Source organism: Schistocerca cancellata, chromosome 4, assembly GCF_023864275.1.
Source record: "Schistocerca cancellata isolate TAMUIC-IGC-003103 chromosome 4, iqSchCanc2.1, whole genome shotgun sequence".
In the NCBI taxonomy this organism is placed as follows: Eukaryota; Metazoa; Arthropoda; class Insecta; order Orthoptera; family Acrididae; genus Schistocerca; species Schistocerca cancellata.
The window spans coordinates 599,608,686-599,632,728 of NC_064629.1; the positions used below are offsets into that span (position 1 = coordinate 599,608,686).

The following is a 24,043-nucleotide window of genomic DNA, read 5'->3' on the forward strand; positions in this document are numbered from 1 at the left end:
CACACACATACTCAGCATCTCTGCGTCTGCCACAGTGATCGTTCAGCATATAACGTTGTTCACGCCCCTCATATACCCTACCAGGGCAAATAACACAACTAAACACGAACAACACGAATGTACTTTGGTGACGGGTGTACCTGTCACAGAGAACTTCCACTCTAATCATCTACATAGCCAGCAATGATGATATATGAAATTAAACTAACATCCGACCATGTCTTCATGGTGCTCAGCTTTATTTGTTAGTCAGTGTATGTCGCACCGTAAAAGAGAAAAACTAACTGATTCCACTCCATGTCCCTATATGGGCCGCCGTGGCCGAGCGGTTCTAGGCGTTTCAGTCCGGAACCGCGCTGCTACTACGGTCGCAGGTTCGAATCCTGCCTCGGGCATGGATGTGTGTGATGTCTAGGGGACTGATGACCTCAGATGTTAAGTCCCACAGTGCTTGGAGCCATTTGAACCTATATTACCTTTCGCACTTACGGAATAGACCCCTCCATAAAAGACACCAGTCACCATCATTGTCAAAATCAAATAAATAGAATTAATAACCACTTTGTCTTTTTATCTGAGGTGTCTATTCACATGCATTAAATTACAAATAACTGTAGATGTTTTTTTAAAGTACGTGTATGGAAGCAAACATAATAATACCGACTATGAACTGTGCACGGGAATTCAGCTGGGTGGTGTAATCCATCTGGACCCAAGAGCAGTTCAAAATCGTCAGTCATCGTACATCGGGAAAATCTAAAATCACACTAACAATATTGATTTTATTCTTATAAGAAATACTTTGCCGTACAGCTGCAAACTATTACCGTAACGGAGGGAGGAAATTAAATTACAAAAAGAAAAAAGGGAACAGAAATAACATCATATTCATCTCTATGAAGGTAATCACAGGAGGATTAAACAGCTGACGTCTTCTGCGAGTGGACAGGGGCTCATAGCCATGTGATAACTTTGAGATGGACGGCGCAAAGCAGAATTCAGGCGCTATCCGGTAACGCGATAAGATGCAGTGAATTACCCAGCAGCGGCTTCCAGGATCCAGATTTCGTGGAATAGCTTTCAGGAGCGCTGTTAGCGAGAAATTACTGGGAGCTGCGGGCTCTGAGGGGATGGAGGTCATAGGGGTGAGTGCGGCCAGCGCAGGGGTGATGCGGGTTGACGTCCAGTGTGCTTCTGTCATATACACTCAGTACACATTATGGGTCACTCGTATCAGTCACATGCTGCGCTAGTTCAATAGGCGCGCTCCGTTTTGTATTCAGACGACGTTTACGTCTATCCTTGCATATGAGACGTACGTTTTTCATCTTCATCGACAAATACCATTGATATAAATTTAAGAACAGTTAACGGTTCTTGGATTTTATTTTATCAGTTTTGAAATAATGACAAACAAGAAAAGGCCCTAGCATCCTGAGTTAAAGGAATCATTGAAAAATATGAATAAAGAAACGAAAAATATTTCTGTAATGTAAGTATTGTATTCTAAAAAAGGAGAAAGAAAGTTGATACTGCACTACGAATCTTACATCTGTACGTAGACAAACGATGCACTTTTTTTTCTTTCTTCAGAGCAGTGTGAATGGCACTAATTTTAAGTCTGAAATCTAGCTACGCAGTCAGTCTGCCAGTAGTACTTGTTTTCTCGAGACGATTTTATTTGTAGTGAACGAAGAGAAAGAGCGAGAAAGAGAGAGAGAAAGAGTTTGTGTGTGTGTGAGCGTGTGTTGAGGGCGGGGGGGTGGGGGGGGGGGGGGTAGGAGGGGGAAAGGAGAAAGGACCGCGAAAGCCCTACACCATGCCATGCGATGTAACTTAGACTTTTAACACAAAAACACTTTTGCTTCATATGTCATAAGATATGTATTTTCGAGAAAACTTCTGATGAAGTAGACAATGCGGGTACACTGTACGGTGGTTCGAACTTATCTCACGACTCACAAACATTACGGAAGCTTGCCACCATAGCTGGATGGTAACGTGGTAGTTCTGACTACCAAAGCTTCGGGCTCGAACCTTCCCAATTCCAATAGCATATTTTTTATGTTTTCCGTTGTAAGTTTATTCAGTATGATAAATGAATTAATTCTGTAATTGGTATTTAATTTGCTATCCATCACTCGTTATTTGTCACATATAATGATACGACACAGTATGAATTTCAGTACTAAATGGTTTTAGTAGGCGGTAACACATGTTACTGAGCGCCAAATCATGTGGGAGCGAATATCCTGCAACGTTCCAGCATAAATCTACTCATTGCTTTTTGTATTAGTACCGTCAACTCACAATGGCTGCTTTGTTCCTAGCATAGTCTCGAAAGCATTGTTAATGCTAAACATGGGATGTATCTCCACCCTGCAGCCTCGCTTCGTCATATTGCTTATTTTATCGGGACTATTCTCGTAATTGAAGAGCAGTTCAATATTTTGACACAGAGTTCTTTTATTTTAACATCTAATGGTGCCCATCTTGTTGAAGAGCTTGTGTGGACTTACTCCGGGTATATATCGTTTTGGTTACTACTTAGTTAACTAATGAGATTAGCCACACAGAAACGTCGCATTTAAAACTGAGATTTGTCACTTCAACTTTACTAGACAGTGATGCTCATCTAACAGTTTTCAATCAATGAAACGATTACGCAGCAGAACCAAGATGGCCTGCTAAATGAAACTTGTTAAGCAAACCACGAACAACATTAAAAGATTTCAACCACTCCATGGCACACGAGAAAGCATTTTGATAAACCTCAAAGCATAAGACAACAATGATGTCATTGGCTTCCCTCACTAAGAACACTCTCACGAATTAGTTCGTTCTCCCAGTCTCGAGTAGTTACGCGTACTGTCCTTCGTGCAGTGAAAGAAGATCCCTGACCGAGAGTAGCGCTGTTGCCAGCTTTCAACTGCTAAACAAAAAAACTGCTCTCAGTATCGAATTTAGACCATTTTCGCCCAGAACTGTGGCAACATTGAGGCGTTACCATAGAGACGGAAACAAATTCGTGTTGCGTGACTGCTTGTGGTAGAAGCGCGAAGCAGTCCCGCCGCGCCCGCTTTAACTGTCAGAGTTCTTCTCTGACTTTATGGATTCTATGTTTTATCGCCCCATTCATGGCGCAGTCATTAGAGGCGACTTTTTGATACATAGCCGTCTATATAACTAACAAAGTGACACCAATATCTCTTCATGTAGATGCTACTGTTTGAAGCATTGTTTTAGGAAAATCCATGAAACCAATGTATCTAAGTACTGCAACCAATACCTAAATATACGTTTTGCAATTCGTCAATACGATGCAATATTCACAATCCATTATTTGTGACGCCTTATCTCAGTTGATTACTTGGTACCTGTTATACACAAGGTGCGTCGGAAAAGTTCGGTGAGTGGCCCCTATGTTAAAAACTGCGGTGGTTAGGCTGAGGTGCGCGGGCATATGCATTGAGAGACATCCCAACAAGCGAACCCCTATCGTGCAGTTCACCGAACTGAAGCAGTGGTGCACGTTGCGAGCAACTAAACAGAGTCAGCGTGAGAACTCGTGTAACTGAAAAACGAAGCACAAAATGGAACAACGGGTTAACGAGAGAATTTGTTTGAAATTAGGGAAAACGGCGACGGAGACTCATGGAATGTTAGTGCAAGTGCTGAAGCTGTACATAAAACGTGTGGGTCTGAGTGGCTTAAACGCTTTACATACGGGAAGGAAGGTGTCGAGGATGAGTCGCGTCCGGGTCAACCGTCAACAAGCACAATCCCATACAATATCGAACGAGTACGACGCATGCTTGCGGATGATCGGCGGTTGTCTTTAAGAATGCTAACAGAAGAACTAAAGATAAGCAAAGCGGTATAAGCACCACTGCTCACTAACATTTGAGAAGGCGGAATATTTGTGCCTGGTTTTTACCCCACTAGCTGACAGGCGAGCAAAAGCAAACTCAGATGGAAAACGTCTGAAGATCTCATCATGTCTGACAGGATTCGGCAGTTTTTGGAAACCATCATTACAGGATGTGGGACCTAGTGCTACCAATATAAATCAGAGACTAATCGGCAGTCAATGGCATGGTTTTTATCGTCTTTTCTGCCTCCCAGAAAATGTTTTCAACACCAGAGCATGATCCATCTCGAGTTTCTACCCGAGGGTCAAACCGTCAACACAGATGATTACGAGAAACTTTTGGAACGACTGCTGCATTGTATCCGGAGAGTTGGGCCAGAACTGTACCGGAGTGGACAGTGGAATTTCCATCACAACGCCCGCCCGCACACTCCGCAACATTTTTGCTTAATGTAAGATGACTGTTCTTCAGCACCCCCTCCTTGTCGAAATTTGACGCCGGCATACACGCGCTAATGAACCAAAACACGTCATCTCCCACCACGAGATCGTATGAAACCTGGTGGGGCAACGAGCACGTGACGCGGTAAGGAAAATAAACTGATGAGCTAAAACATTATGACCACCTATTTAACAGCTTGTTTGTCCGTCTTTGGAACAAAATGCATTACTGATTCCGCGTTTCAGGGATCCGACAGTTTGTTAGCAGTGTTGTATAGGCATGTTGCATTAGATGTCTGCGCACAGGTCATGTAACTCGTGTAAACAACGGGCTGCTGATTTGCGTACGCGGTGATGGAGCCCGATAGCGACCCAAATGGGTTCCATGGGATTTACGTCAGACGAATTCGGTCTCAAAGACATCAACGTGAGTTCACTATAATGCTCCTCAAACTACTGTAACACGGTCCGTCTCCGAGGTACGGACAAGTATACTGCTGAAAGATGATATATCCGTCGGGGAAGCCATGAAACACAAAGGGGTGCAGGTGGTTTTGCAGCTACCAGCGTGTCTTCGATTACTACCACAGGTCCCATGCAAGCGCAGAAGAATGTCTCCCAAACGCAATACTACTTCCACCAGCCTGAATCCGCAGTGCCCTCCACGTTTCGAGCCGTATTTCACTTCGATGACCGAGCGAGGTGGCGCAGTGGTTAGCACACTGGACTCGCATTCGGGAGGACGACGGTTCAATCCCGCGTCCGGCCATCCTGATTTAGGTTTTCCGTGATTTCCCTAGATCACTTCAGGCAAATGCGGGGATGGTTCCTTCGAAAGGGCACGGCCGATTTCCTTCCCCATCCTTCCCTAATCCGAGCTTGTGCTCCGTCTCTAATGACCTCGTTGTCGACGGGACGTTAAACACTAATCTCCTCCTCCTCCTCACTTCGATGACGGCATTTGTGGATACGACCGTCGACCTAGTGTAGCAAAAGTGAGATTCAACCGAAGAGCCGACACGTTTCCATTGATCGACGGTCGAATCCCGATAGTCCCGTGCCCACTGAAATCGTTACTGATGATGTCGTTGGGTCAACATATGAACATGCAGCGGTGGTTTTCTGTGGAGCTCCGTGTTTAACACTGCACGATAAACGGTGTGTTCTCAGTCACTTGTGCTTGCATCAGCATTGCGCTCTTTCGACAGAGACGCCACAGATCAGCATTTATCCTACGTCACAGAGCAGACAAGCCTACGAACCGCACGTTCGGTAAAGAGTCGTGGACGTCCAATCATATAGCAGGTAGTGGTGGTTTCACCGTCCTTTTATCTCTTTCCGTAGATGCTTATGAATGTAGCACGTTCATATTCCACCAGCTTTGTCGGTTTCAAGGTACTCGTTCGCAGGTTCTGCGTAATAATAATCTGCCCAGTGTCAGAGTCGCTTATCTCAATGGCTTACCCCATTCGCAGCCAATGTCTTCGCTAGGTTGATCCCCCGTCTGTGTCTGCTCCGCATACATACTTTTGTTACCGCGTCACGTGCCCGCGGCATCTAACGTCGTGGTGGACAATGGTCATAATGTTTTGGCTTTCCAGTGTATACAGGGTGTTACAAAAAGGTACGGCCAAACTTTCAGGAAACATTCCTCACACACAAAGAAAGAAAATATGTTATGTGGACATGTGTCCGGAAACGCTTACTTTCCATGTTAGAGCTCATTTTATTACTCCTCTTCAAATCACATTAATCATGGAATGGAAACACACAGCAACAGAACGTACCTGCGTGACTTCAAACACTTTGTTACAGGAAATGTTTAAAATGTCCTTCGTTGCCGAGGACACATGCATCCACCCTCCGTCGCATGGAATCCCTGATGCGCTGATGCAGCCCTGGAGAATGGCGTATTGTATCACAGTCGTCCACTATACGAGCACGAAGAGTCTGTACATTTGGTACCGGGGTTGCGTAGACAAGAGCTTTCAAATGCCCCCATAAATGAAAGTCAAGAAGGTTGAGGTCAGGAGAGCGTGGAGGCCATGGAATTGGTCCGCCTCTACCAATCCATCGGTCACCGAATCTGTTGTTGAGAAGCGTACGAACACTTCGACTGAAATGTGCAGGAGCTCCATCGTGCATGAACGACATGTTGTGTCGTACTTGTAAAGGCACATGTTCTAGCACCACAGGTAGAGTATCCCGCATGAAATCATGATAACGTACTCCATTGAGCGTAGGTGGAAGAACGTGGGGCCCAATCAAGACATCACCAACAATGCCTGCCCAAACGTTCACAGAAAATCTGTGTTGATGTGGTGATAGCACAATTGCGTGCGGATTCTCGTCAGCCCACACATGTTGATTGTGAAAATTTACAATTTGATCACGTTGGAATGAAGCCTCATCCGTAAAGAGAACATTTGCACTGAAATGAGGATTGACACATTTTTGGATGAACCATTCGCAGAAGTGTACCCGTGGAGGCCAATCAGCTGCTGATTGTGCCTGCACACGCTGTACATGGTACGGAAACAACTGGTTCTCCCGTAGCACTCTCCATACAGTGACGTGATCAACGTTACCTTGTACAGCAGCAACTTCTCTGACGCTGACATTAGGGTTATCGTCAACTGCACGAAGAATTGCCTTGTCCATTGCAGGTGTTCTCGACGTTCTAGGTCTTCCCCAGTCGCGAGTCATAGGCTGGAATGTTCCGTGCTCCTTAAGACGCCGATCAGTTGCTTCGAACGTCTTCCTGTCGGGACACGTTCGTTCTGGAAATTTGTCTCGATACAAACGTACCGCTATTGCCCCGTGCTAATCCATACATCAAATGGGCATCTGCCAACTCTGCATTTGTAAACATTGCACTGACTGCGAAACCACGTTCGTGATGAACACTAACCTGTTGATGCTACGTACTGATGTGCTTGATGCTAGTACTGTAGAGCAATGAGTCGCATGTCAACACAAGCACAGAAGTCAACATTACCTTCCTTCAATTGGGCCATCTGTCGGTGAATCGAGGAAGTACAGTACATATTGAGGAAACTAAACTGAGCTCTAACATGGAAATTAAGCGTTTCCAGTCACATGTCCACATAACATCTTTTCTTTATTTGTGTGTGAGGAATGTTTCCTGAACGTTTGGCCGTACCTGTTTGTAACACCCTGTATAGGCGAATGGGGAACGTTCTAGTGATATGCGGGCCACAACTGCGAATTTAGGAGAGGGCTGACTGAACTAGCGTCTCGAAGACAACGAAGCTGGTCGGATGTTCGAATGCTGCTGTCTTGAATATATATGGAAAGTTGTTGAAGGATGGTGAAGACGACAAGGTGTTGGACGTTGACTTACAGAACAAGTAGATAGGAGGCTTTCCCGTTGTGTAAAGCATGAGAGGCGGTGATCTGTACAGATGTATCGATAGAATATAGTGTTAGTGCAAGCACAAATATTTCGTAACACAACTTTCCGCACACAATCTTGAAAATGTTGGTCCGCAGCAGACGACCCCTACGTGATACCAGACAAGAAGATCATACAAGAATTCAGAATATGGTGTTACACAATAATTCTGGGTATTAGATGGGTAGATCGTATAACTAATGAGGAGGTACTGAATCGAACTTGGGAGAAAAAGAAACTCATGGAAACTTGAGCAAAATAAGAGATTAGTTGATAGACATGTCCTGACGCATCATGAGATCGTCAAGTTGGTAGTGGAGAGATGATACGGATATAAATTGTAGAGAGAGGCCAAAGCTTCATTACAGGAAAAGATCAGAAGGATGTAGTTGCTATAGTTGCGCAGAGATATATAGGCTTGCACAGAACAGGCTGGCGTGGAGAGCTGCGTCAAATCAGTCTCCGGACTGAGGACCATAACAACAACAGCACATACACTCCTGGAAATTGAAATAAGAACACCGTGAATTCATTGTCCCAGGAAGGGGAAACTTTATTGACACATTCCTGGGGTCAGATACATCACATGATCACACTGACAGAACCACAGGCACATAGACACAGGCAACAGAGCATGCACAATGTCGGCACTAGTACAGCGTATATCCACCTTTCGCAGCAATGCAGGCTGCTATTCTCCCATGGAGACGATCGTAGAGATGCTTGATGTAGTCCTGTGGAACGGCTTGCCATGCCATTTCCACCTGGCGCCTCAGTTGGACCAGCGTTCGTGCTGGACGTGCAGACCGCGTGAGACGACGCTTCATCCAGTCCCAAACATGCTCAATGGGGAACAGATCCGGAGATCTTGCTGGCCAGGGTAGTTGACTTACACCTTCTAGAGCACGTTGGGTGGCACGGGATGCATGCGGACGTGCATTGTCCTGTTGGAACAGCAAGTTCCCTTGCCGGTCTAGGAATGGTAGAACGATGGGTTCGATGACGGTTTGGATGTACCGTGCACTATTCAGTGTCCCCTCGACGATCACCAGTGGTGTACGGCCAGTGTAGGAGATCGCTCCCCACACCATGATGCCGGGTGTTGGCCCTGTGTGCCTCGGTCGTATGCAGTCCTGATTGTGGCGCTCACCTGCACGGCGCCAAACACGCATACGACCATCATTGGCACCAAGGCAGAAGCGACTCTCATTGCTGAAGACGACACGTCTTCATTCGTCCCTCCATTCACGCCTGTCGCGACACCACTGGAGGCGGGCTGCACGATGTTGGGGCGTGAGCGGAAGACGGCCTAACGGTGTGCGGGACCGTAGCCCAGCTTCATGGAGACGGTTGCGAATGGTCCTCGCCGATACCCCAGGAGCAACAGTGTCCCTAATTTGCTGGGAGGTGGCGGTGCGGTCCCCTACGGCACTGCGTAGGATCCTACGGTCTTGGCGTGCATCCGTGCGTCGCTGCGGTCCGGTCCCAGGTCGACGGGCACGTGCACCTTCCGCCGACTACTGGCGACAACATCGATGTACTGTGGAGACTTCACGCCCCACGTGTTGAGCAATTCGGCGGTACGTCCACCCGGCCTCCCGCATGCCCACTATACGCCCTCGCTCAAAGTCCGTCAACTGCACATACGGTTCACGTCCACGCTGTCGCGGCATGCTACCAGTGTTAAAGACTGCGATGGAGCTCCGTATGCCACGGCAAACTGGCTGACACTGATGGCGGCGGTGCACAAATGCTGCGCAGCTAGCGCCATTCGACGGCCAACACCGCGGTTCCTGGTGTGTCCGCTGTGCCGTGCGTGTGATCATTGTTTGTACATCCCTCTCGCAGTGTCCGGAGCAAGTATGGTGGGTCTGACACACCGGTGTCAATGTGTTCTTTTTTCCATTTCCAGGAGTGTAAATACGAGGGACGTTCAATAAGTAATGTTACACATTTTTGGCCAATTTTGATTAAAATTGCGGAATTTCTTGTCGGATATAATGGAATATTCCCACTTCAGCCCTTATACTTTCAGGAGGTTCTGGTATGAGGTGGCGCCATACATAGCCTTCAAAATGACGTCTGTAACAGAGGTGACTTCCAGGTAGAGAGCTGACACTGAGTATCTATTGACGGAAAACAAGAATATCGCAGATATTCATAGGTGCTTGCAGAATGTCTACGGAGACCTGGTAGTGAACGAAAGTACGGTGAGTCCTTGGGCGAGGCTTCTGTCATCATCGCAGAACGGTCTCACTAACCTGTCCGATCTCCGTGGAGAGGCTCCACACCACCTCTCCTCCGAAAAAACGTTCAAAGCCGCTCTCTCAGCCCACAAAGCCATGGCGACGGTCTTCTGGGACACTGAAGAGGTTGTTCTGTTCGATGTCCTCGCTGGTGGTGCAACGAACAGCTCGAAAATCGATTACGCTACCCTCAGGAAATCGAAGAAACGACTTCAATGTGTTCTTCGGTACAAAAATGCAAACGAACTTCTCTTTCTCCATGACATGGTAAGACTTGACACAAGTCTGTGCATCCGAGAGGAGCTCATAAAACTTCGCTGGACTGTTCTTTCTCATCCACCCTCGCACCTTCCGAGTTCCATCTGCTTGTCCTATTGAAAGGTGCACTTTACAGGAACCAGTACGTGAATGATAGGGAGGCTATTGATGTAGAAAGACGTTTGCTCCGATCAGTAGAATGGTACCATGGGGACATACAGGCCCTGCGATTAAGATGGAGTAAGTCCGTCGCATTTAACGGAGATTACGTTGAAAAATAGAGTTTTGTAGAGAAAAAGAGAGGGGAATAATACAGTGTATTGGAATCTCGAATAAAACCAACTTGCTTTCAGAAATAAATGTGTTTCACTGAATTTCTAAAAATAGTTTTTCGTGTTATGTGTAACACTTTTCTTGCACGACCCACAACTAAAGTTCGATTTCAATCTTTCTAGCGCTCTTTTCCTGGGAAGATGAATCATTCACAGCTCTCACGAACCTTATATTTTGGTTTTTTAGTTACTTCCCTCATTTCTATTTTATTAGATCAAAGATGGGGAGGAGCGTTACAAAACTGTCCCAGTGAGACACATCCTCACATTTACGGTACCCGCCAAAATAGTCACATGGTTGTCACGTATTACCACCCTAAGAATTATCATGGCAAACACACACACACACACACACACACACAAGTCACGTAAAAGGGCTTCATAAAGTGTGAGACCGATTCTAAAGTTCGATGGGTACGTCGTTGTGCGATTACTGTTTTGCTGATTTCCAGGTAACTAATTAAAATGCAGGCAGACTATGAATGGAGAAGTAAAAATGTCATTAACACAGTATGGGCACCGTTTAGCAAGTGGAAATCTTTATTTTTGCAGTTACTAAATTGGTGTGTGTGCAACAACAGACTGAAACGTGGGTTCGATCAGTAATTTACTAATTTCTGAGCACCGCCACGCTACTGTTCAGAGTTTGTCCACGAGATCAGTTGTGTACTACCTTGTTAAGTACATGAAGTCACGAAGAACTTTTCACGTTCCTATAAGTGCCACACGAAAAATTTCAAACACAATTTGGTAGGTACCGGCACGCCGCATGTCCGCCAAGTGTTGCCTCAGTGAGCCCGTATAAGCAACTGACCATGACCTCTCATCTGCCGCTCTAAAACTTATAAAAAGCGTTTATTGTTCATACTACTGCTGAAGCTATACGTATTACATAACACACACTTATGCGCTGATAACTCAATCATGGCCCAATATGACAGTTTCATTGCTTTGCGTAGATAAGCGTTGTATAGTGTTTCTCGTTTGTCAGGGGTGGACATTTCAATCAATAAAAAATTCATAAAAAGCAACGCTACCGCGTCATACATCGTAAAGGGATAAAACTTCAACAGATTTTATGTTGTTGTATTACTTTTTTGTCGAGGTGCTTAATTTGTGATTTATTTGCGTACAACTGTAATGAATCGGTCAAAATTATCGTATTTCGTTATTAAGTATCTAATTGTGACTAACGCTAAAGTAACTGGTTTTCAAATTATTTTATACTTATTGAGTTTTATAATCATCAGAGCCAATATCTGGACTCATTATTCAAACTGTTCTGTTTTAATAAAAGATCTTATTCTGATATTCGATGGTGTTCTTTAAGCTTTATTAGTGATTACTTTGTTTGCTATGATCGTTTAATGCGTTTTGAAATTATTAATTTTTAAAGTTAAAAGGTACATCAACGTCTTCGATCGTCAGTAGCAAAGGAACCATTGCATGTACAGTATGGATCTTTCAAACTGAATTCTCGTCTATTTTTTCTCTTTCATCTGATGCCACAGTCTGTTATGTACCTTCATTTATACTGGTTTTACTCGTGCGGCAGTCGCCAAATAATTTTCCGCTTTCGAGTTTACGCCATAGCAGCTCTTTTGTGACAAACGTCGCTTGCAATGGCCACACGCTCGGAGACAACCAGACCTTTGACCATTTAATTTTCTTGCTGCCCCCCCTGACAGCCGCGTATTATTTCGCGATCGGTACAGCCCGCCAGCAACAGGGGCACAGGTGTCGACTGCTCTGATGTGACAGCTCCAACGCGCTACCTTCTGGCCGCCTGTCGGAACGCGCGCACACTGCGCCGTCTATCCGTTCGCTTTAGCCGCGCCTGTGTGTCATTTCACACCTCTTTTCCGCGAAATTCATTTGCAAAAAGCGATAACGTTTCACCGAACAATTTATAAAATCTTTGTTTTGGATAGTATGTCCGACGAGACGTGAATATCCCGTAATCTATACTGCAGAGCAACTATCCCTGAAGCCGGAACGTGTCACGCGTTGCAGGTTGCCTATCTGATGGACTTGGAGGGGCAGAAAAACTTTGATTTTCAATATTTCACTCACTTATTGACCATTTAAAATTTAAATGCTGTCATAATCTACTCATTAAGAGGTAGAATCTTACGTTAAAAGTTTAGCACAATAAGACAAATATTACAGACAGAAACTGTGTATTTGTCTTGAGGCATCGTAATTGACGGCGCACAGATATCCGGACTTTATTCATCCAGTATTTTGGAATGAAAGCACTAAGCCACTCCCAAAAAACTTTACGTATAATTTAAAACCTTAGCGAAACTTTTCTCTTTGTCATCCCCCACAAAATAATGAAAGGAATAATGTTTGTCATTTACTACATTTTCGCCGTTCATGCAGGAAAAGTTTAGCGTCAGACATGACGTTTTAATTTAATAACTTCTTTACTACCAACTCTATTCGGAACTCGGTTTGCAGACAGTATCCAAATATACCACTGAATATACCTGTCAAGTTATGTAATTGTACGACTCATAGTTCAGGAGATATGACGTCATAAACGTTGGGATGCGTGAGAAACGTGCTTGTGTTGAAAATGGAGCGCAAATAGCCAAACAATGTTCATCTAGTGTTTCATAATGAGAGCACTAAGCGACTTCCAAAAAACTTTAAACATAATTTCAAGCTTTTTCTAAACTTTTTCTAGCTTACATGCTTAACGTCAAGCATTTAACACATGAACTCATTTGAAAATTAATCAGCCGTTTGAAGCGGTTTTATGTGTGGGAGTACGATTCCTTAAAGAATCGAGGATTTACTGGTATTATAGAAACGATAGGTTTTTTAAGAGATAGGAATCAGAAGAGCGCGGAGTTCATATGGCTAATACTTTTAATTTGTTTATCTACTGACATGCAGATGCAACAATCGCTGTTTGTTTGGAATAAGGTATGTTCATGCTCGACAGATCTTGACAAAGTTGATAGTGGTATAACAATCGTTTATTTTACCAAATTTTTCGCTAGAAACACGAACAAGCGTAGGTTTGTTTATCTACTGACATGCAAATGCAACAATCGCTGTTTATTTGGAATGAGGTATGTTCATGCTCAACAGATCTTGAAAAAGTTGATGGTGGTAGAATAATAGTTTATGCTTGTAGTGAAACTTATTGCAAAATCGTATGAGGTGAATTTCGCGTCTCTTTTAAAGCCAAGCCAGCCCTCGTTTGAGAATGTCTGACGCGGTGACTGGGCCCTCATAGTTAACTGACTATTTTTCAAAATATTTCACTAGAAACACCAACAAGCGTAGGTTTTCTGCGCCATAAAACGTTGCTACAAGAAGTATACTGTTTCATCCGAAGTAAACATTATTGGTTTGGCATATTGGTATATAAAAAAATTATGAGTATTTAAAACACAGAGAACTGTTTCCTGCCTTATGTCCTTATGCCCTTCTCGGCCCTTTGTACGATAAGTCAAAGCACTTGTAAAATATTATGAATGTGCACATAAGTGTATCATTCTGCAGCCACCTTGCATGAACATAGCCTAAACTACCTTTCTACAGAAAAGAAACTGTATTGTTGTTGTTTGCTCCAAAGTACATTGGGAAACGTTATATTTTAGCGGTAAATTGTTATTTTTGATATTTCTCTTAGCCAGCTTTTGCTTTTATCTGTTTTATTACTAGTGCACCACATGGAGCGATACTGAGCCCACTCTTGTTCTTGTCAAATATAACTAATCTGTATCTTATATCCAAGTAGCTGAAATATTTATCTTTCGTGATGGTTAAGCACTGTGACCAACCCTAATGGAGAATCGTCAACACTTGAAAATGTAAATAACATCTTCTAGAAAATTATCAACAAGTTGTCTTAAATATGGACTGTCGTACCTGCAATTTGATGCTGCGCAAGGCGTGACAACACCTTAAATTAATGTATGAGGGATAATCAAAAAATTAAAAAGAATATTCTAAATTCTTTAAATGTTTATATTAATAAGAATCTGAATTAGAAGTCACATGTCACAGTCTTACTTTACGGATCTGATTCGGAAAATAAAACTCTCAAGAATCTGACTTATTTTTCTTATTGTGTTCTAAGCTTAGGGTTTAACTTCCCTTTGGCTATGAAGTCATTAGAGACGAAAACTTAGCTCAGATGGAGCTGTGTCTACTACCGATGGAACCATCCCGGTATTCTCCTTAAAGTAATTTAGAAAAAGCACGAGGTACGTGTATGTTGGTAGTCAGACGTGGAACTAAACCCGCTCGTTGTAAATGCTCGTACAGTGTTCTAATCTCTACTCCATCGGTTGAAAACAACGTTCCTTTGTCCTAGCGATTTACATCCCAGTTCCCAGATGATCTACATAACACATTCTTACGGAATTAACGTACTTGTATATGGTACATGCGGCGTTTCTCTTCGGTTCTTGAGTTTATTCTTTTAGGAAAGTCAAATGCTGGAGCGGTACTCAAGCTTGGGTAGCCTGCGCAAACTGTAAGCAGTCTATAAATTGCAGTTATTTCAAATAAAATGCCATTTTTGCATGCTGCACATCGACATTTTTAATTTTATGTATGCATCAAGACGCATTTCGCCTTTTTTACAAGGCATCTTCAGTGGGTGTCCTGAAATATTACACGATTTGTCCATTTTTTTTTTTTTTTTTGCTTAGAGGCAATGAATTGGAAGTCACCTGTAAGTACCTTTCCATTTCATAAAAAAACGTTAAGTAACTGTTTTTAAATCTATAATCTAGATGTGAAACAATAACCTATGTGTAAAAATGGACAAATCATGTAATAATTCAGGACACCCACTGAAGATGCCTTGTAAAAAAAGCGAAACGCGTCTGGGTGCATAAATAGAAATAAAAATTTCGATGTGCTGCATGGAAAAATAGGCGTTTTCTTTGAAACAACTTCAATTTACATACAGCTGCTGCGAAAATGGCCGCTACAAGAAACGTGTTGTAAGCAGTCTCCTTAACTCTTTGACTGCCACCGGGACATATGTGTCTCGCGATGGTTTATCAGAGAACTGCTGCATATTATTGCTATGTGTTAATTTCCCACTGGTATAGGGAAACCTACTAATGGTTGTCAGAATTCAGATAATTACAGATTGCACCTGTAGGTTGTGCTGTCCTCGAGTTTCATTTTAACCTTCGTCTCCGTATTGTCACATCGAATTAGTTCGCACCTGCAGCTAGGCAACCAAATTACCAGATTTGCAAAGCGGGCTGCTTTTGCGCCCTCCCGGACACATCGTTTCAAAGACTTGCACTCACGGATTGCTGCTTGCCACATCACAAATGAAGCCGACACTGAGCAGCTTCAGCGTGAGTTACAAACTTGTAGAGATGCTCTGTCCACTGATGTGTGTCTTTTTTCAGCGTGTCTCGTAGTTTTTACTCAGCCGTCTTCTGAAACTCTGGCAGTACTTACGAATAATCCTGTTGTACTTTTAATGTTTCCGCATGACATTTTCAGCAACATATCTGGAACAGTATCCATCGCACGGTAGTTTGAACACAGTTTCTGAACATCACTAGCGTAATAAGCTTAATGGACCCCTTGTGGTGAAACGGAGCAATTGTGACAGGTTTGTCACATAAAAAAAGTTTCTTCTGATCCCCTCTAAACAAAAGATGTTCAGCTGAATTATAATTTTTGTACGAAGCAAATCAATTTCACTGAACGGCAACATTTTCTCGATATCGTATATACGTATAAAAGGGTAGATTAAAAAGATTATATTCGAAAGACGTCCAGTCAAGAATCGGCCTACCAATCAGGCAAAATTGCCGTGAGCACTGAGGCAATCATCCAACCGATGCACCAGGTAGAATATACGCGTTTCATAAAACAACGTGCCCTGCTGCATGAAGTCCTAGCAGCCTGCTGCACATCCAAGGCATGATAATCGTATGGGGAGGGATCAGGATTATAGGGCGGTTGATCGAGTATCTCTCGCTTGAGTTGGCATATTTTCTGCGTTACATTTGCGATATGGGGACGTGCATTATCATGAAGCAGCAGCGCTCCTTGTCGCGCTTGGTTTTCGACAGACATTCTGCCCAATCCTCACTCTTCATTCTCTGGTGGATGTCTACTGGTGTTTGTCCTTCGGCAGCAAGGAAAGGGTAATAGCACCTTAGTCGTGTTTGGACGCATTTGTCAAGAATGTCTCCATGGTTCACATTTAGTGTACACACGTCGGAAAGACACAAATGGCACACTAATCCCTTGCCTACATGTCAGTACCTATATACCCGCATCAGAGTAGCGCTACGCTGCATATGCGCTACAGCAACCTCCTCAAACGGAAAATTTTTGATCGCCTCTTGTATTTTGTCCATTATCGCAATTTCGGCTTTAGCGGACACAATATACATAACTGTAGTCGGTCGGCGAAAACGTAGTCATTTAAAAACTTTTGGATGGCTGTAGTTCCTTCTCTGCAGTGACAGTTTCTTCCCTTCAGCATTTCTGTTCATCTCCGACTATGAAGAATATCCCATTTTACTGATCATATTTTTTTAAAAGAAGGATATTCTCACTGGTCCCCTCATTTTATTACCTGAGATCTTGTCTTCAAAAATGATTTGTAAGAAAGTATCACGTTTAATTAAAGTGTCCAATAAGTTTTTCTTTGCATCGGGCTACTGATCCACAATAAAGGAAAAAAAATCATTAAAAGCAATTTCTGTTTCGTTGGTGTTATACTGCCCGCTTACATACGAGGGTTGTCCAGAAAGTAAGTTCCGATCGGTCGCTAAATGGAAACCACAGTGAAAATCAGAAACATTTTATTTGCAAGAGGTAGCTACACTTTCCAGATACTTCTCTACATAGTCGCCGCTCCGACTTAGACATTTGTCGGAGCGTTATACCACATTTCCAACACCATCGTCATAGAAGGCAGCCGCCTGTGCTTTCCAATAATTCTCTACTTTGGGCTATAGTGCGTATCCTGCGCCCAAGTGTTGTCTTCATATCCAGCGTTTCATGTGAACAAAGATGATACTCAGGACGAGCCAATTAGGGCTGTGTTGTGGGTGATCGAACACTTCCCATCGAAAAGGCTAGAGGAGCGTCTTCACTGCCCGTGCAGAGTGCGGCTAAGAATTGCCATGAAGAAGGAAGTGCGTGGCAGTTGTGTTACGTGGGCTGCATTCATTAAGGCGAAGCCTCTCAGCGGGCCCTCCTACTTGGATGGAGACATTGTTGTTCTAGGCACCTTTAGTCGCTCACAGAGCGCTCACAACCGAAAAGAGCGTCTTGATTCGATCGACGGTAATATTAGAGACGCTACGCAACACATCTGTGCAAAGCTTCATCGGGTTTTCACTGTGGTGTCCATTTCGCGACCGATCGGAACTTACTTTCTGGACAAGCCTCGTATCTACACCTGCATACTCACGTGACAACTTGAAAAACAGTTTTTGTTGAAAAGAATGTTGCATATGATGAACAAATTGTGTCATATCCCACTAAGTTCCAACAGAAGTTTCTATTAATATCAAAAATAAGAACTCTGCATTGCGTCAGGTATAACAGTTCATGTCCAAATGCGGAGCTTGTTTGTACGTTTCCTAAATTTATGCCGCACTCACGAAAACTTAACTACCGGTAGGGTTGCGAATGACTTAGTGTTGCTATCATAAAAGCCCTAAATGAGGGAGCAGTCTACGGACGTGACGAGTGGAGAATAGTGATAGCAGTAAATCGTTGAAGAGGCTCTAGTGACTTTGGAGTGGGACTTTGACGCAAAGGTAGATGGCAGTCCACTTAGTGGCCTTGTCTAGGACAAAATCATTCACCTGGACGAAGGCTGAAAAGTGACAGATGTGGTCGAAGAGTCTGGGCTGCCGGACATCGTTTCAGGAGCTCTGTTAGCCGAAACGAACGAACGTTGTCTGCGGGTATTTTACCAGACGATGACCGTTAGTTTGTCCTGCAGGTAAAATTCAACGTACACTAAACCAGAAAATCACAGGGTCAGGAGCCCTAACCAGTCTACATAGCGTTTTACTGGTGTAAGAGTACTGCGCAGGGGTAGTATGTTTACCCAAACATCCCCAAGCTGTGTTTCGGAAATGCCAACCCATCTGAGTTGCTGTTTATGCTGACGGACTTAAGGCAACATGAAGCAATCCATGCTATGGAACGGAAAACGAAATTGATCCAAACAGCGAATCTCGATCATCTGCTGATAGGTGATAAGAGGGCGAGCTCAAAAGTAATGCCTCCAAACTTTCAATGTGAAAATACTTAAATCTTTTTAAATAAAACAAACATTATTCACATTGTGATTCTTGAGTTTCTCCCGACGTATTTGATAATCAAAATATCCATGGGGGTGCTGCCGGTCTATAGTGTCCAACGGGCACAATATTTCGGCGATCATACATGTCGCCATCATCAGGTGAACTGACGGACTGAGCTCCTGTGAACGTGCCGGCACGGAGATCTGTACGCTATGGCTGCTCTGAGGGAACTGGGTTCGGTCGCGGCGGCGGCCGATTTAAATACCCTCCGCCCGCGGCGCGCTCCCTCCGCCGTCCGCGCCCCGCGCCACGGTCACGCGGTGGAACAGATTGCGACGACGTCTGAGATGACGTCGGAGTGATGGCTCTGTCCGCCGTGGTCGTCACAACTATACGTTTGCTCGATTTACTCTTGATTAACCCAATCGCTGGTTCCCAAGCCTTGCTAAGGTTATAGCCACAGTCACGGTTTATGAGGTCGTCATTGGTGCGAATTTCGATGGCCTCTCTAACAACGCTGTCCCAGTATCTCGACGTCTGTACCAGAATCCTCGTGCGGTCATACTCCATGGCGTGATTTTCCGACAAACAATGTTCAGCGACCGCCGACTTGCTCGGATACATCAGTCGAGTGTGCCTCTGGTGTTCACGGCATCGATCCTCGACGGTACGCATCGTCTGAGCAATATACGACTTGCCACATTGACACAGAATCTGGTACACGCCGGCCTTCCTGAAACCGAGGTCATCTTTGGCGCTCCCCACTAGTGCACGAGTTTTATTTGGAGGACAAAACACAGTTCCGACCTGGTGTTTCTTCAGAATGCGGGCGATTTTCCCCGAGAGTGCGCCTGTGTATGGAATAAATGCAGTGCCTACCTCCTCCCTGACTCATCCAACCTGAAGCTATCAAGGCGTTTAACAAAATCCACGGAATTACGGATGTGATGAGGGCATTTACCCACATAAGGACTTAATATTCCCGTCAGATATCATGGTGAGTTTTGACGTCGTTTCCTTGTTCACGAGGGTACCCCTTCGAGAGTCACTAGAATTGATTAGTCAGAAGTTTGACGAGAAGACCACAGAACGTTTTAGGCATGTCTTGACTTCCACGTATTTTCTTTTTAATGGAGAATACTATGAACAAACGGAGAGAGTCGCCATGGGTAGCCCACTCTCACCAGTGGTAGCGAATTTGTACATGGAGAACTTCGAGGAGGAAGCCCTGTCGTCATCCGTATGGGGACCTACTTGCTTTTTCCGTTACGTGGACGACACGTTCGTCATCTGGCCACATGGTATGGATAAACTCCTTGACTTCCTTACACATCTAAACTCCATACACCCCAACATCAAATTCACTATGGAGACTGAAACGGAGGGTAAATTACCTTTCCTTGACGTCTTGGTCAAGAGAAGGGCTGACGGCACCCTAGGTCATGGGGTGTATCGGAAGACAACGCACACTGATCTGTATTTGCACGAAGACAGCTGCCACCACCCTTCACAGAGGAACGGGGTGCTTAAAACTCTAGTACACAGGGCGCGCACTGTCTCTGACGCAGAGAGTCTACCCCAGGAATTGGAACACCTGAGAACTGTATTTCGAAAAAATGGGTACTCAGAGTGGCAGATTCAACGTGCTCTCCGCCCAACCACTGCAGCACAACCTGTTGAGATGGATGAAGTCACGAGGGAGGAGGTAGGCACTGCATTTATTCCATACACAGGCGCACTCTCGGGGAAAATCGCCCGCATTCTGAAGAAACACCAGGTCGGAACTGTGTTTTGTCCTCCAAATAAAACTCGTGCACTAGTGGGGAGCGCCAAAGATGACCTCGGTTTCAGGAAGGCCGGCGTGTACCAGATTCTGTGTCAATGTGGCAAGTCGTATATTGCTCAGACGATGCGTACCGTCGAGGATCGATGCCGTGAACACCAGAGGCACACTCGACTGATGTATCCGAGCAAGTCGGCGGTCGCTGAACATTGTTTGTCGGAAAATCACGCCATGGAGTATGACCGCACGAGGATTCTGGTACAGACGTCGAGATACTGGGACAGCGTTGTTAGAGAGGCCATCGAAATTCGCACCAATGACGACCTCATAAACCGTGACTGTGGCTATAACCTTAGCAAGGCTTGGGAACCAGCGATTGGGTTAATCAAGAGTAAATCGAGCAAACGTATAGTTGTGACGACCACGGCGGACAGAGCCATCACTCCGACGTCATCTCAGACGTCGTCGCAATCTGTTCCACCGCGTGACCGTGGCGCGGGGCGCGGACGGCGGAGGGAGCGCGCCGCGGGCGGAGGGTATTTAAATCGGCCGCCGCCGCGACCGAACCCAGTTCCCTCAGAGCAGCCATAGCGTACAGATCTCCGTGCCGGCACGTTCACAGGAGCTCAGTCCGTCAGTTCACCTGATGATGGCGACATGTATGATCGCCGAAATATTGTGCCCGTTGGACACTATAGACCGGCAGCACACCCGTGGATATTTTGATTATTATTCACATTCTAAGTCTTTATTGTTCATATCAACATATTTATTTCGAGCATAATCACCCTGGCGACGAAAATATTTCTCCCCACGAGAGACCAGTTTGTTGATACTGTCACTGTAGAATGCTAGACATAGTTGACGGAGTTAATGTGGCGTCGTTGCCATCGATACCACCGCAGTCGATTGACAATAGTGGTCGCGCGGGACAACGCCGCAGTCAATCGTGCGCGCCCGCTCAGCCTGACCCCACTGGCTGCCGATAAAAGCGACATCTGCGGACTGGGTATAGGACAGCCAGAGCTAGTTCGCCACGAGCTGGGGAACAGATTACAGTGTCGTAGTATTTCTACTGTGTTACTGGTGCTGACGTCTGTTGTTGTGTAGACTGGTCAGTGTTTACTGACTATATTTCTGGTCTGGTGTTCAAATGTGTGTGTATCTTATGGACTTAACTGCTAAGGTCATCAGTCCCTAAGCTTACACACTACTTAACCTAAATTACCCTAAGGACAAATACACACACACCCATGCCCGAGGGAGGACTCAAACCTCCGCCGGGACCAGCCGCATAGTCCATGGCTGCAGCACCTTAGACCGCTCGGCTAATCCCGCACGGCTCTGGTTTGGTCAAAGATGCGTACATATACCTTTACAGACTATTTGTTCATATTAATTATTTGCTCTTGTCCAGATACTTACGGCGACATTTTGCTGCTCCACTACTTATGTCCACAAGTCTTCCCATGTGGCATGTCCACTAAGGCATGCGACAGCCACAACAGCCACAACCTCACCTCAACCTCCCCTCTGCTTGCACCATCCATCATCCATCGAAGTTGTTCTTTAAGTTTTGGAAACAGATGAAAACCGGATGTTGCCGAGTCGGACTGTATAGAGGATGACCGATGCCAGTGAACCCAAGACGTCGGATTGTTGCAGATGTCACAGCGCTCGTGTGAGGCCTGTCACTGTCATGCTGAACGATAGGGTGCTCCGCATGTGGACGAACTCTTCGAATTCATGCTTTCAGTTTTCCGAGGGTTTCGCAGTACGTTGTAGAGTTTACGGTGGTGCCTTTAGGAACGAATTCCAAATGCGCCGCAACTTGAACAACCCAGGACATTATCAACATGACTTTGCCTGATGATGGCATGGTCTTAAACTTCTCTGGCGTCGGTGATCCTTTGTGGTGGAGCTCGATTGATGCTCTCTTGTCACAGTGTTGTTGAGGAAAACATGATCCGCACACTGAAAACGCAAATTAAATTGTTTACAGATGACCAAACTCCTCTGTTTCATGTCAAGAGTGAGCACTCGAGGCACCCACCGTGCACATAGTTTTCTGTATCGCAGTGTAGTGGCCTCTACACGCTCCCGTGATATACTACTATTACCTGAGAGCTGTGTCTGTGTTATCCGATGATTTTCTCTGATGAATTTATCAACCCAATTCTGATGAGTCTCGCCGGTTGCCGTACGTGGTAGTCCACTCCACGCTCTGTCACATACATTGAGGTTACCACCAGCGTTTCATACGCCACGAGCACTAACAACCGGATGTCGGACATTACTGGTGCCGTTACAATCATCATCGTACACAGATTTCATTTCTCTATGAATTTCGATTGGAGTCACCTTTTGTGCGATTAGAAATTTGATTATAACATGTTGTTCCTCAAGCACCGATATAGTTACGTTACACGACGCCATGTAACAAGCTTCAGTTCCGCGTCCTCTAGTGGCAGGCGGTTGCAACTTGTGCCAACGAAGCCGGAAAGACGACCGAGTAATATGCATGATATGCAATACCTCAACCGCTACTGAGAACAATAAAAAATTCGGAGGCATTAATTTTCAGCATTCCAACGTACAATTCTCTCTGAAAGTAATCTGTATAGTGAAGCAAGAATTTTCGTCTGTGGAGTCATGATGTGGAGTGGAGGAATCATGAAGGCTTTTATCACAAACGTCTAATTCACTGAAGGACGCCCTACCAGCGATCCGCTGCTCGTTTATACTCTTTACCAACGTCCAGAAGAAGAAAGCGGGCCGCGCTGTTTGAGGCGCCATGTCACGGATTGTGAGGCCCCTCCCACCGGAGGTTCGAGTCCTCCTCGGGCATGGGTGTGTGTGAGTTCTGAGCATATGTTAGTTTAAGTAGTGTGTAGGGGCCGATGACCTCTGCAGTTTGGTCCCTTAGGAATTCACACACATTTGAAGAAAGCGGCTCTCCTCAGTCACTGCTGGGGTCACCTTGCAGCCCCAACAACTGTTGTATGCCGCCCCCCCCCTCAACCTGTTACCAGTGCACCACTTCTCTAGGAAATAATAAAACCACAACGTTATATTGCATTAAGACCCATGACTCAGTAGCTTCTGCTCACAGAGCTATGCAGTACTTAGACTAAAATCTTGCAAATGACATTGCGTGTATGAAAACACTTCATGCTGTTAAGTTGCGTAGAATATATTTTGTTTAAAATAGAATATTCCGTTTTAAAACTATGGTTGTTTTACAGGTGTCTGGGGCAGTTTCGAGTCAACTGATCGTACTGAAACTCGTTTAGTTTGGTGAGTATTAAGATCTAAATTTGTCACATTTTTATAGAGTATTGAATTCAATTTTCTCTTTTTGTAATAAATGTTTGTTTTCTTCAATTTCCAAAAGTAAATATCCATGTCGTGTGATTATTTGTAT

General features: G+C 44.8%; 1 protein-coding gene across 5 annotated transcripts in view; it reads left to right on the plus strand.

Annotated features, from left to right (window-relative positions):
• LOC126184543 (cAMP-regulated phosphoprotein 21) overlaps positions 1–24,043 on the plus strand; it is a 1,287,166-nt gene that overhangs the window by 390,413 nt on the left and 872,710 nt on the right. For all 5 annotated transcript variants that reach the window (XM_049926953.1, XM_049926952.1, XM_049926954.1 and 2 more), the window contains exon 4: positions 23,865–23,916. The gene's annotated coding sequence lies outside the window, so the exon portion shown is untranslated. The remainder of the gene's footprint in view (positions 1–23,864; positions 23,917–24,043) is intronic.